This window comes from Ahaetulla prasina, chromosome 12, assembly GCF_028640845.1.
Source record: "Ahaetulla prasina isolate Xishuangbanna chromosome 12, ASM2864084v1, whole genome shotgun sequence".
NCBI classification, from domain to species: Eukaryota; Metazoa; Chordata; class Lepidosauria; order Squamata; family Colubridae; genus Ahaetulla; species Ahaetulla prasina.
Genome location: NC_080550.1, coordinates 26090428 through 26104979, shown reverse-complemented (window position 1 = coordinate 26104979; position 14552 = coordinate 26090428). Strand labels below are relative to the sequence as shown.

Sequence of the window (14552 nt, the reverse complement as noted above, 5' to 3'; positions counted from 1 at the left end):
CCGGGAACCTAGGACATTCCAGCAGGTGGCTAGGGAAGAAGAGTGGATTAACCAAGCAACCGGCAAGCCCCTCTATTGGACAATGTGACTTGTGGGAAAAGGGGAACTTTCACTTTTTAATTAGGTGAAAACCGTGGGAACTTTCAGAGTCGATTTTCACCAACTGTGCCAATATGATTTAGCCAATAAATTGTTCTCTGAGGAATCTACCTAGCGAGTTCTACTTTCAATGGGTGCATTTCTTGGAGCGCTGACATATGGAGATTTTCAATCATCCAGGCCACGGTTGTCTCAAAGGAGTTTTTTTCAAAAGGCAACTGGACTATATTTTTTTCTCCTCGAGGAAGAAAATGTTTCACTTCTCATCCAAGAAGCTTAATTAGTTCTAACTGGATGGTGGGGTGGATTCTTCTTTGGTCTGCTGAATGAGATGCAGCCAGGGCCACAGCTGCAAGTGCCACATTCCTGGGCTCTCCGAGCAGAATATGGGGCTTGTGGGGGCCCTTCCCACCTCCCCGTTTCTGGGATGACGTAAAGCAAGGGTGTCAAACTCAAGGCTTGCGGCCCGGATGTGGCCCTCAGGGTAGTTAGATCTGACCCATGAGGCCGCCCATAGTGCCTCTGCCACCGAAAACAGAGCTCGGGAGGGCCAAACGCAGCCTTCCCAGGCCCCATTTTCAGCCGGGACGGCTTCCTGCAATCCTCTGCCAGTAAAAACAGAGCTTGGGGGCCATGCGCCCCCCCCTCAGCTCTGTTTTCGCTGGCAGAGGGTTGCAGGAGGCTGTCCCGGCAGAAAACGCACCACCCCAGCTCCGTTTTTACTGGCAGAGGGCTATCAAAACAAACAAACAAATGAAAAACAAAACAAAAAGAGAAATATTTTTCCTTTTGCATTTGAGCATGCAAGAAGGGACAGAAAAGTAGAAAGGGAAAGAGGAAAGACAAAGAAAAAGAAGGAAAGAGAGGCAGGAAGAAAAAAGGAAAATGAAGGAAGGAAGGAAGGAAGGAAGATTATAATGAGAGTGTAGGACTTAGCACTTGGCCACCACGGCTGCAGAGATGGGGTTCTTAGGCCAGATAGAACCGGGGCAGATGCCTGGTAAGAAAACGGGTGGCCCAAAACACGTTGCCTCAAAATAACAGGAGAGAAAAGCCTAAAATTTAAGCTTCTATCAAATCTTCTCTTTGTGTTATGGAGACTGCCCACATGTACAGGTAGTCCTTAACTTACGACTGCAATCAAGCCCAGAATTTACGTTGCTAAGTGTGAAGTTTGTTGTGAGTTTTGCCCCGTTTTATGACTAATGTTATATTACTGCAACTATACATTCTTTCTTTCTAGATGTCATAGGAGGAAGACTGGATTGTTCTTCCTGCAATATTGACAAAATAATTGTATTTTAAAAAGACAAATTTACTGCCAGCTATTCTCGGAACTTCCCTGCATGTCAGACCAGCTGACTTATCCAATTAAAAGGGCTGCAGCCTCTCAGCCAGCATCCGTTTAATTAACTGCCTGCAGAAAAAAGGCACAAAGGGACTTTTATTCCTGGCCAGCTGTGCGGAAGCTGAGAGCCAAGGCCACGCTCCACCCAACTCCAACAGACGCACCATGGAGGGAACTGTGCCAAGGGCCTGCAAGGCAGCTCACCCTCGGGCTAGTACTGGCCTGTGGCTGCAGCCACATTTGTGTCCTGCGGTTCTCGCGCACCAGCTGATTGAACCTCTTCCCATGTCCTCCTGCTCCAAAATGGGGTCTCCTCCTCCCTGGTTTGGTCCATTCAAGCCCGGCCCAGACCCTGCCTGGGAACCCTGTTGTTCCTTTCCCCCTAAGCCCAAGGCTGTGACATACCCAAAGCGAGTGCAAGTACCTGTCCCAAAGAGAAGGGACTGGCACAGTGCCCTGCTAACAGGTGGAGCAGATTAGCTAGGCTCACGTTTTGGGAGGGCAGGGGTGGATGAGGGAGGAAAGGGGCTCCTGCTCCAAGGAGGGCACTGAAAGGGCAGCTCAATATGTTCCCCAGAGACCCAGGAGCAGAAGCCCCCTCCATGGCTCCTGAGGGCCACATGAGAGAAGCAAGGAAGGAAGCTTGGCCCCCAAAGTGAGCATTGCCAAGGGTATCCCAGGACTGGCTCCCCCATCATTCTCTGCCCTGATTGCCTTTGGAAAACAGTGCACCAAGACAAATTGGTAGCCAGAGGTCATTTTCCAAAGAGGTGGAGAATCAAGCAGGAGGGTCTTCCCCAAGAACTTTGGCAGCTGGCACAGGCCTGCCGCTGCCATATGGGGGCATAGGCAGGAGGGCAACCTGTGCCCAGATGCCCGACGCCTGCCAGACGCCTGAAGGGAAGGCGGGGTACAAATCTCAGAAATACGTGGTGCAGGATGAAAAAGGCTATTTCAGTTTCTCACAAAAGCACATTTTGAGTTGTTGGTGTTTTGGAGCTTGGAAGCCCCCATAGCCCAGGGACAAGAAGTTCTTGGTTATCCCAGCCAGCAGGCAGCCGTCAGGGAAGCAAGCCTTCTGCAGCCACACGGCCTCTCTGTAAAAAACAGGACTGGCTTTTCTTCCAGGAGCTGCTGCAGCAACAACAGTAGGGGTGGGGGGAGGGGGCCATCCAGGTAGCCACTTGGGGCTTCCACTTGCCTCTCCAGAGCTGCAGGAGCAGGGAAGGCTGCTCCCTTGGCTCTAAAGCCCCCCTCCCTCAGGGCCCCAGGCGCCCTCCGCCCTGCCATTTCCTCCTCCATTCCGGCTGGGCTGAGCCAGAGGCTTTGGGCAGGGCAGGGCAGATGAGCTGCAGCCCAACAGCCAGGAAGATGAGGTGGCCTCCCTGCCTCAAGACCAGCTGTCTCCCTCAGGCTGGCACTGCCCCAATGGACACTCCTGATAGCCAGCCGGAACATTCTCTGACAGCCAATCCAGCAGGAGCACGGGGCGGTCCTGGGCTAATGTCCAGAGGAGGGAGGCCGCAGGCCACTCAACCACCTAATTCAGCTGATAAATTCAAGAAAAAGGCAGCTCTCCTTCGGGTTCTACCTAAGCCCATTCGTGACTGTGAGCAATGTTCTGGCCCTGAACCAGGAGACCCACTCAATGGTGGAGACCTCCCCACAGGCAGCAGCGTTCCAGCCTGCCTTTGCAGCCTGCCCCAACAGCCATCATTAAACAGCCTGGCCTGTCCGGGGAAAGGGATCGGCTGGCTCTTCTGAGGTCCTAAGGAAGCCAGAAGCCAGAGGACAAAGAGGAATTTACTATGGACACATGTAAAGTTCCTGCATTCTCAAAGGGAAACAGTTCATGGGAGGTCAGCCAAACAGCTCCAACCCCAAATATACTGCTGACCCATTTACTAGATCAGGTGGAAAACCACTGACTTGCTGAAGAAAGGCCAAGGAGACCCTCAGAGAGAGACTGAAGAACCCCAAAAGAAAGCAGCCGCCAAAGGCTTAGGCACTGCGAAGCAAGTCTGGGCAGTCAAAAATCAATCAATCAAAATAGAACTGGCGGTCTTGTAGTCCAACCCCCTGCCCAAGCAAGAGACCCTATACCGTTTTAGATAGATGGCTGTCCACTTTCTTCTTAAAAACCTCCAGTGATGAAGCACCCACAACTTCTGGTGGCAAGCTGTTCCACTGGTTAATTGTACTCACTGTTAGGAAGTTTCTCCTTAATAGAATAGAATAGAATAGAATAGAATTTTTTATTGGCCAAGTGTGATTGGACACACAAGGAATTTGTCTTGGTGCATACGCTCTCAGTGTGCATAAAAGAAAAGATACCTTCATCAAGGTACAACATTTACAACACAATTGATGATTAATTGCTTCTCTCCTTGATTAGTTTCCATCCATTGTTTCTTGCCCTGCTCTCTGGTGCTTTGGAGAATAAGTTGATCCCCTCCTCTTTGTGGCAGCCTCTCAAATATTGGAATACTGCTATCATGTTCCCCCTAGTCCTTCTTTTCTCTACACTAGCCTTACTCACTTTCACAACCGTTCTTCATGTTTGTATCTCCAGGCCCTTAATCATCTTAGTTGCTCTTCTTTGCACTTTTTCCAAAGTCTCAACATCTTTTTTGTAATACAGTGACCAAAGCTGGATGCTGGATTCCATGTATGGCTTTATAAAGCGGTACTAATACTTCACGTGATCTTGATTCTATGCCTCTGTTTATACAACCAAGGATTGTATTAGCTATTTTGGGTGCTGCCACACACTGCTCTCCTTCATGGATTACTGCCTTGTCATGGTGAAGGAGCTTGCGTAGCTCAATGAAGCTATGAGCTATGCTGTGCAGGGCCACTCAAGATGGATAGGTCATAGCAGAGAGTTCTGACAAAACGTGATCCACTGGAGAAGGAAATGGCAACCCACTCCAGTATCTTTGCCATGAAAACCCCATGGACAGTACAAAAAGGAAAAAAAGATATGACGCCGGAAGATGAGCCCCTCAGGTCGGAAGGTGTCCAATATGCTACTGGGGAAGAGCGGAGGGCTAGTACTAGTAGTACCAGAAAGAATGAAGCGACTGGGCCAAAGCCGAAAGGACACTCAGCCGTGGATGTATCTGGTGGTGAAAGGAAAGTCCGATGACAGAGAACGAGGTAGCTGGATGGAGTCACTGAAGCAGTCAGCGTGAGCTTAAATGGACTCCAGAGGATGGTAGAGGATAGGAAGGCCTGGAGGAACGTTGTCCATGGGGTCGCAATGGGTCAAACACAACTTCGCAACTAACAACAACATACTGCTGGCTCATGTTTAAGTGATCATCTACTAGGACTCCAAGGTCCCTCACAGTTACTGTTTTTGAGGCAGGTCTCGCCTAATCTGTATCTTTGATTTTTCCTGCCCAGATGCAAAACCTTGCTGTTCCCCACTTTACAATCCATGTTGTTGGATAGGGCCCATTGTTCAAGTCTGTCAAGATCTTTTTCCACCCTGAGCTTGTCTTCTGCTGTGTTGGCTATTCCTGCCAGCTTAGTGTCATCTGCAAATTTGGCGAGCTCCACTTGTATTTGTCATTTATGTTCAGGATTAAGGCTCTCCCACTGGGAGGAACTCCTAGCAACTAGGTGCTCCTGTGCCAAACAACAGGAGAGACGCTACCTTGCTGGGCTCATTGTTGCTCCTGGATTTTAACGTATTTCTGCAAAGCATCTTCCCAATCCACAGCCTCTCTTCCACTCAAGCCCTTTGGACTTGCATAGGAACCTGAAGAGAAATTAATGGCTGCCAGAGCATGTTTGCTCTCTGAGGACAATGGAGGTGGCCAAACAGTCATGAAGGGAAGGGCAGACCGGTCTAAATAAACACATACATGAATGACAGCTGGAAAGCGACAGTGTTGCCAGAAGACAGGCTGACATTTGGCCAGGCTCTTGCACAAAAGGAATGAAGGAAGCCTCCTTAGAGCAAGCAAGACAAGTCAATGCCGAGGATTCATGGAGAAAAAGGCAGCACTGAAGGAGGAAGCTGCCTCCATTTCTAGCACAAGTGACCAGCTTTGCCCCTGCAGCCGAGGGGACAAGGAACTGTGGGGGGGGGGGAGGAGGGGGGAAGCTCTGGACAAATGCCCCACAATGCTGAGGAGCCATGGACAAGCCGTAGCTGGTAGGGAGCTCCAGGAATTTAAAAAAAATGGTCTTGCAAATGCTCACAGTAAAGGAAAGCCAAATATTGGTTAGGGTGGCAAAGAAAGAGCAGAGCGACTCAGCTGCGCCTGGTTCAGCTCAGGCCCTCTTTCCGTGGGCAACCATGCCAGGGCCAAAGGCAGCCTTTCCTCTGCTGAAATGCAAGCCTCCAGGGCCACCTGAAGGGATTATTGCAATGCTCTCTACATGGGGCTCCCCTTGAGATGCACTCGGAGGCTTCAGTTGGTCCAGAATGCAGCTGCGCGGATGATAGAGGGAGCTCCACGTAGCTCCCATGTGACACCCCTCCTGCGCAGACTGCACTGGCTTCCTGTTGCCTTTCGGGTGCATTTCAAGGTTCTGGTTACCACCTTTAAAGCGCTCCATGGCTTGGGGCCTGGGTACTTACGGGACCGCCTGCTGCTACCTCATGCCTCCCACCGACCCGTACGCTCACACAGAGAGGGACTTCTCAGGGTGCCGTCCGCCAAACAATGTTGGCTGGCGGCCCCCAGGGGAAGATCCTTCTCTGTGGGGGCTCCTACCCTCTGGAACGAACTTCCCCCTGGTTTACGCCAAATATCGGACCTTCGGACCTTTCGCCGCGAACTGAAAACATATTTGTTTGTTCGCGCGGGGCTCTCTTAAATCGTCTAGATTTTAAATTTAAATTTTTTAAAGTTTTAAATTGGGGTTTTTTAGATTTTATATATTTTAAATTTCTTGGCCAAACTGTATAATAAGTTTTTTAATTTATTTTTAATTGTACATTGTTTATTTTTATTATGGCTGTACACCGCCCTGAGTCCTTCGGGAGAAGGGCGGTCTAGAAATCTAATAAAATAAAATAAATAATAAATAATCCTCGGCTGTAGCCGAGGCCCAACACTGTGCTGGCCTCTCAGAAATCCTGCAGGGCTGGGAAGTGCCAGTTGACAGGAGGGAAGTAATTACCAGAACAAATCAGAACAAATCTTGCCAAACTCATCTTGTTTCTTCATTACCTTGGACTGACAACAAGGGTGCTTAATCCCACCTCTTCTACTCTTTAGTATCTGGGTAAAGGCATGCTTATTGAACAGCGTGTACGAGACAGAACTGAGTGGAAGAGAAAAATATAATTCAAATTGTTGTTGATAAGTTAGGCAATTGGGCTGAAAATAACAGAGTGAAGTTTAACAAAGTTCATCATTTAGGAAAGGAAAAAACAAATGTTCAGGTTTAGGATGGGGGATGCCCGGCACTTGTGAAAAAGACTTTAGAAGAGAAATCTGACCCCAAGATGAACTTCAGCGCAACCATGCAATATTAAATTGTGATAGCAAAAGTATGGTTTTCATATCTGGGGAAGTTATCATCTTATTCATCTAGAAACTTTGTGTGGTCAGGTTTCACCTCAGGTTCAGCTCCGCGCAGCACCCAGCAGTTCCTCCTAGCAGGGAGCTTGTACCGCCTCCCTTGTAGTTTGCCCCACAGGCTCTGGTCCTGCCTTCTTTTGTGGAACAGCCCTGCACAAGTTGCTGGCCTCCCTCCCTCTTTGACAGACCCACCCCTCCGATCAGCCCCTCTCCTTTTCAGCAGACAGACAATAATAATAATAATAATAATAATAATAATAATAATAATAATAATAATAATAATAATAATAATAATAATAATAATAATAATAATAATAATAATAATAATAATTTAATTTGTATACCGCCCTTCTCCCGAAGGACTCAGGGCGGTGAACAGGCAGATAAAATAAAAACGATACATATCAATAAAAACAATATTTAAAAAACTTATTCCAATAGCCTACATTTAAAATACTATACAAAATATAAAATAAACCCCAATAAAATCCATATTTAAAACCCTATTAAGCCAGTCCTGCTCGAAAGAATAGATATGTTTTAAGCTCGCGAAAGGTCCGGAGGTCTGGAAGTTGTCGAAGTCCTGGGGGAAGCTCATTCCAGAGGGTAGGTGCCCCCACAGAGAAGGCTCTCCCCCTGGGGGTCGCCAGCCTGCACTGTTTGGCTGGCGGCACCCTGCGGAGGCCCTCTATGAGAGCGCATCGCCGGTGGGAGGCATATGGTAACAGAAGGCGGTCCCAAGATATCCCGGTCCTATGCCATGGAGCGCTTTAAAGGTGGTAACCAACACCTTGAAGTGCACTCGAAAACCACAGGTAGCCAGTGCAGCCTGCGCAGGATTGGTGTTATATGGGAGCCACGAGTGGCTCCTCTATCACCCGCTGCTGCATTCTGAACTAACTGAAGTCTCCGGTGCACCTCAAGGGAGCCCCATGTAGAGAGCGTTACAGTAGTCCAGGCGAGAAGTGACGAGGGCGTGAGTGACCGTGCATAAGGCATCCCGGTCTAGAAAGGCGCAACTGGCGGACCAGGCGAACCTGGTAAAAGCTCTCCTGGAGACGGTCGCCAAGTGATCTTCAAAAGACAACCGTCCATCCAGGAGAACCCCCAAATTGCGCACCCTCTCCATTGGGGCCAATGATTCGCCCCCAACAGTCAGCCGCGGTTGCAGCTGACTGTACCGGGATGCCGGCATCCACAGCCACTCAGTCTTGGAGGGGTTGAGCTTGAGCCTGTTTCTCCCCATCCAGACCCGTACAGCCTCCACACACCGAGACAACACTTCAACAGCTACATTGGGGTGGTCAGGGGTGGAAATGTACAGCTGGGTATCATCCGCGTACAGTTGATAACTCACCCCAAAACCACTGATGACCTCGCCCAGCGGCTTCATGTAGATGTTGAACAGGAGAGGCGAGAGAACCGACCCCTGTGGCACCCCACAAAGGAGGTGTCTCGAGGTCGACCTCTGCCCCCCTGCCAACACCGTCTGCGATCGGTCGGAGAGATAGGATGAGAACCACCGAAACACGGTGCCTCCCACACCCAATCCCTCCAACCGCCGCAGCAGGATACCATGGTCGATGGTATCAAAAGCCGCTGAGAGATCAAGGAGAACCAGGGCAGAGGAATAACCTCTATCCCGGGCCCTCCAGAGGTCATCCACCAATGCGACCAAAGAGAAAGGCAGGAAGGCCAATGCTCACCTTGGTGCAGGATGGTAACCAAAACCAAAACCAAAGCAAGCGAGATGTATTCTGTCATCTACGAGGGCAGGAAAAATTGAAACACGAACGGAAGTTACATGAACGCAGGTGTTGGTTCAAGAGGAGGAAACATGTCTGACTGGAAGGAGCATCGACCGTGCAACCAATTCCCTTCAGCAGGCAGTTGGGCAGCAATCTGCAAAGGGCCCAATCCACCACTCCTCTACCTCCGTGGCAGCCAGCCAAGAAGAAGGCCAATGTTAGGCTGGTGGTGCCGCTCTGGCCCTGCCCCACCTGGGAGCTCTGCTCACATTTGATCCAGTGTCCTCTCCGAGAAGTAACTTTAGGCATCTGTAACTAGTAAGAGTAACTCTTACTTTTTTTAATATATGATTGTTTTATTTAATTTTATTTACTAAAACACATCGCTGACCCCATTTCCAAGAAGAGTCAGGAGGGTAAAGGACCAATAAACTGTGTCTCATGGAGCAGAACAAAGGCTAACCAATGCCAGGACTTCATGCTGCCCGAGTGACAGGAGTAGCGGGGGCTCTTCATCTGTTTGGGTCAGACTTGCTTCCAGGTCCCCTTAATCTCGCATAGTGGGAGACCCCAGTGCACCCCTCTTGAACTGTTCAAACTGTTCATGAAGGTCTCTCGGATCTTTCCCCTAAGACCATCCACTCATCTGCACTTCTAAGCAGCTTGCAACAACAGCAACATCCATGAAAAACAATAACAATTAATTAAGCAACAAAAATTCTTGCTACTCTTGGGAGATGGTATGACTGCAATGTCCTCTGAAACAAAAGCCAAGAAGGGGACAACTCACCACTGTCAATTTGCCCCGATCAGCTCACCACAGGACATTCTCTGTGGGATAATTCAACCATTTTATTTAATTATTTAAAATAATTTTAAAATAATTTTAATTTTTCTCGTTCACATTTCATTTTATCCCTCCTTTTGCATCCTCTCTTTAACGATTCTATTCCACCATTTCTTTGATACTAGTATAACTCTTGTCCCGTGGTGAATTTGGCCATTGCAAATTGTCCCCTGGTGAGCTAGCCGTGGCAAGTTGTCCAAGATGCAACGGAAGTGTCTTAGCCATCTTTTTGGACAGTTATAGGAGAGGGAATCCTTTGGACTCCGAGGGTGTATTGCTCCTGGGAATGGGGGAATCTGATTCCCTGCTCCTGCATTTCCTGGCTGCTAAACCAGGTGTCAAACCTGGAAACAACTTTTGGCCATGGTTACTTTTGCTTTGTTTCTCAGTTGCCACTCTTGTGAGGGAGGGGGGGGGAGTCAGAAGGTGCCTTAACCTGCTAGATAAAACATTGGACAGCCTCCATGTGAGAACCAAGGTCATGGCGAACATCTGCTGAGAACGAGGGGGAAACTGCTGATGTGACCTAGGACACCCGAGGGGGGGGGTTTGGGAAGTGCCTATTCTTTTAACTACCCTAAAGTGCAGGGATTACTTAGAGCTGGCTTCACCTTTCTACGTGCCCATGTGATGTACTCGATAAAAGGTCTTTTGAGCCTGACTGAAGCCTCAGAGTCTTGATTCAATTGGATTCATTACTTGGAACATGACACTGCACCCAACTGGAAGAAATGCCCCACGTCACAAGTGCCTGATTCCGCTTGCCTAGAAATCAAACACCCTTCTCGAGCCTCACAAGGAGCTGGCTACCAGTTCCATGAACTTCAACAGCTGCAATGCCTGAAGCAAACTTTCAGAAGTTCTCCTCATCCTTGGAAAGAAGCTTCTCTGAACCAGAAATCCTCCCAGCTCTTGTAGGTCCTTAGGGCCTTGTTGGCCAGAAGACCTGCTTGAAGTGGAGACAGACTTTCCTACCAGAACTTGGGCTATCTTTAGTCACACCAACAGCTCTCCCTACCTGGGCTGGCCCCCTTGGGCCCCTCCCGCTAAGGCCAGGGATTCCCTTGCTCTATTCCTGTCCAACTTGGTGAGATAAAGAGCATGGCTTTCAGTGCCAAAGATCTTCCCTGACTTTGCAAGTGCTTGACTACTGGCGTAAGCCATAAATATGACAACTGAAGGAGAAGAGCAACCCAGCACAGGGCAAAAATCAAACATCCTATAGGACTAAAAAAGGGCTAAAAAAATGATGGTCATATTAATTCTCCGGCTTAGAAGATTGAACAATAAATGCTTTTATTAATAAAATATAAATTATTCTTTTTCTGACTCAACGGATTAGAAAATCAGAAAGAAAAAAGGAGGAAAGGCTAGGTCCCAGGACAAGATGGGCTTGGATACCAAAGGTCAGCCTCCTCCATCCAAACATTGCCCCATGGGACCATAAGAAGATATGTGAAGACTCCCCTTTTCTCCCTGCTTTAGCGCTGAATATGAAGAAGGAATGCTCAGTCATCAGAAAGGGGGCGGACTTTTCTGGATCAATGGAGACGCAAGGACTGTGGCTCATGGGAGGGGTTGCACCTGCCCACACTTCTGATGGTTAGGAAGGTGCCAAAGTGAACGGAGAGAAGCACAAGGTGGATGACATAGCTAAAGCCACAACGTGTTCATTTGAAAATGTGATCGTTCTGAAATCAGCCATAGGAACAGTAGCAGAGAAAAGATTGTGCACAATCCAAAGGAGAATTAAGAAATTCTTAATTCTGCTGTACAAAATAATGGAGACAACCACGCAGGCCCAGCTTTGTATTTGCTGGTTGTCCCAGGCAACAGGAAATTCCGCCCAGGCTGTCAGGAAGGGAGAAATCATGGGATTTGCCCTTCCCCCACTCTGCTCTCCAGATGGGGAGGAAGCTCATGGGGGTCTGGGAGTCTGGCTGAATCCCACCAGGGCCAGAAGGAAGAGGAAGGCCCTCCTTGTCCTCCAGCCCATCCCCCCTCCCAGCTCCAGGCTGGCTGTACAGGAGCAGAACCTTATTTTCACGCCCAGGCCAGAAATGAAAGTCCCTGCAGGGCAGGAAACCACAAAGAGAACTCTGGTACAAAAAGATTTGTGAAACAGTAAATCAGTTTAAAAATTAAAGGAATGTGAGGTGTTAAACTTAAATACTAATTTTGTTACTTTGATTATTTGTTATTTTAACTTGCATTAACCTTCATCCTGTTCCTGGATTAAAAATAAGGAGCATGATGGAAGCTTCAGCCATCCTCACATACGCACCACCTCCCTTGAGCATCCTATTCACATGGGGGGAGGGCAGAAGGGGGGTTGCTGCTGTGGGGCAAAGAGGAGCCTCTGGGCTTCAGGATCTCCTCTCTGAACCAGCAGAGGCTGCCGCAAAGGTGAAAAACAGATTGGGATTTCAGGGTGCAAACCTCGTCCTTTTGGACCTGAAACCTGAGGCTGGACACAAGTTTGTGAGGCAGGGGGCACATCTGGTCAGTTCTCCCTGCCACAGACATCCACGCTGTGAACCATGGCTAATTGCAAACCCAGTTAATAAGATTTAATGGACTCTGTTTGGTTTTGGGTTAGCCAACGGGATGTGCAAACTATACCTTACGGTTTAGTGTGTTGTATGAAAAAGGTATTGTGGCTTATTCAAATCACCAAACCCATGGTCTAGTCTAGTGTAATGTGTGAATGCAGCTCTTTAGGGAAAGGGCAAGTCTGTTGGCTGGAGGTTCCCCCTTGTTCAAGCTTCATGTTCTTCACCTGGGGAGGGGCACTGACCCAAGGACCACATGCATTCCCTTCGTCTGGGCGCCTGTACCAATTTGATTAATCAATAAATAATCATTCATTCCATGCCACAAGCCACAAACTACCCTTCTAAGTATTTGCTCATTTTAAAACGTATGTGTCCCTTTTCCCATCTTCACCAAGGGATACAAATTCATTTCTTAGTTTTTCTCTATTTATGGTGAATCGTTTGTAATATTTTCCCTATCAAGCACAAATTCTGTAGTCTTAAGACACATTAATTTTCAGATCTGCATTCTGCTTAATACCATATTCTGCTTAATACCATACAAGCACCCAAGTCACATTTTTGTATCTCACAATCCCTGCCAGGCATAAATCTGCCCTGCCCGAATGTTCATTTTGCCTCTTGGAACCTTTGAATCGGAATTCTGCCTAATACTTTTCCATCAACGTTTGACACATGATAACTTTCTATTTGTGCAATGTCACATTTACAGCATTCTCCCAATGATACAGATGCAGCCTTCATACACAGTCTAAGCAAGGCACACGTTATTCCACCAGCCAGCCAGCCATCCAAACAGCCACACATACACACGCTTTTTTGCAGGTGCACCGTCTACAAGAGTGGTCACCAACCAGTGGTCCGTGGACCACTGGTGGTCAGTGAGAAAATTTTGGTGGTGCGTAGAAAAAGTATTTGCATTTTTAATATTGCACTAAATACTATTTATCTTTTTAAAAAAATCATATTAGTGGTCCGCTGGATTTAAAATTATGAATTTGGTGGTCCCTGAGGTCCGAAAGGTTGGTGACTTCTGATCTACGACATCTTCAGGTCCAAAACGTTCCATACGGTCTGTTGGTCACAGCAGCCTCTTCTTGGTGTTTCTTCCCTGGGGGGCGAGCATGGCTTTCGACCCTATTCTGGGCCACATCGCCATTATGGCCCTCCCATCTTGGAAGTCTTATTGCCAGCCCCTCGCCCATCGTTTGCCGGGCAGCCTCTTCTCCCCGGCACAAAAGGGAAGCGCAGCAACGAGACGCCGCCAGATCCCAAGGGGCCGTCGGGGGATAGCGGCCGGGAGGCCTCCGAGGCTGGACCAGGCGCGCGGGGGCTACGGGAAGGCGGCTCCGTCCGCTCAGCTTGGCGTCCCTCGCAAGCGCCGACGCCCAGCCGCCCGGAGCCCGCCGCTCAGTCCCGCCAGGCTTTCGCGATCCGCCCCGGACCTCGCCTCCCGCCGGCCCAAAACCCACCAGGGGCGCGGCGCCCCTTCCCGCAGCCCGAGCCACGGCGCCGCCTGCCAAGCCCCCACCTCCCGCCGGCCCTCCTGCGCCGGCTGCAGCTGCAGCTGCGGCGCGCGAGCCGTGCGGGCAGCGGAGAAAGGCAGGCGGCGAGCTCCGCCTGGCCGGCATCTCTCCCGCGAAGGCAGCACCCGGTCCCACCGCCCCCGCTCGCCCCGCTTACCGGAGAGCCGCCGCCGCCGCCGCCGCCGCCGCGCAGCCAGCCGAGAGCGAGGAGGAGGAGGAGGAGGAGGCGGCGGCGAGGAGCTGCCGTCCGCCGGGGAAGGGCGCGGCGCGAGCCCGGATGGAGGAGCGGGCGCCGGGCGGGGGTCTTCCGCTTCCTGCATCGGGGGTCAGCGGGCGGGGGCCGGGCTGCTCCGAGGGAAGCGACGCCTCGCCGCCCCGCGGCTCCCAGCCCAGCCCAGCGCCCCGTCCGAGGTCCTCCGTCCAAGCTGCGCAGCGAGGGAAGCGCGACCCCGCCGTCTCCAGCCCCGCCCCGCAGCCCGGCGGACTTGGCGCGCGGCCCCCGGGGGGCTCCGAGTCCCGAGAGCGCGGCTCCCCCAGAAGGCGGCTTAGCGTGGCGGGCGGGCGAGCCTGGCCGGGGAAGCCCCCGCCTCGTCCGCCCCTTCTGCCGGGCCGGGGGCGCCTCCCCTCCGCCTTGGCTGGAGGCTGCGGGGCGGCGCCGCTGCCAGATGCGTCCCGCAGCCGCTGCGCAGGGAGGGCAGCCGGACAGGCGTCAGTCTGCAGTGGGGGAAGCCGCGGGAAGGAGGCCGTTCAGTCCCGCGGCTGTTTCCCTTTATTTTCAACTCTTTTTACTTCCCTTTTACAATAGTCGATATATTTCTTCTAAATGACACCTTACCTAAAATTTCTACAACTATTTTAATTTCTTTTCTGCTACTCATTTTTCTTT

At 50.2% G+C, this 14552-nt stretch overlaps 1 protein-coding gene across 1 annotated transcript in view; it reads right to left on the bottom strand.

The window, feature by feature from the left end:
- Nucleotides 1–14141, bottom strand: part of ST3GAL2 (ST3 beta-galactoside alpha-2,3-sialyltransferase 2) — a 30548-nt gene extending 16407 nt beyond the window's left edge. Inside the window, exon 1 of the mRNA XM_058155188.1 lies at nucleotides 13824–14141. The gene's annotated coding sequence lies outside the window, so the exon portion shown is untranslated. The remainder of the gene's footprint in view (nucleotides 1–13823) is intronic.
- Between the last annotated feature and the right edge of the window lie 411 nt (nucleotides 14142–14552).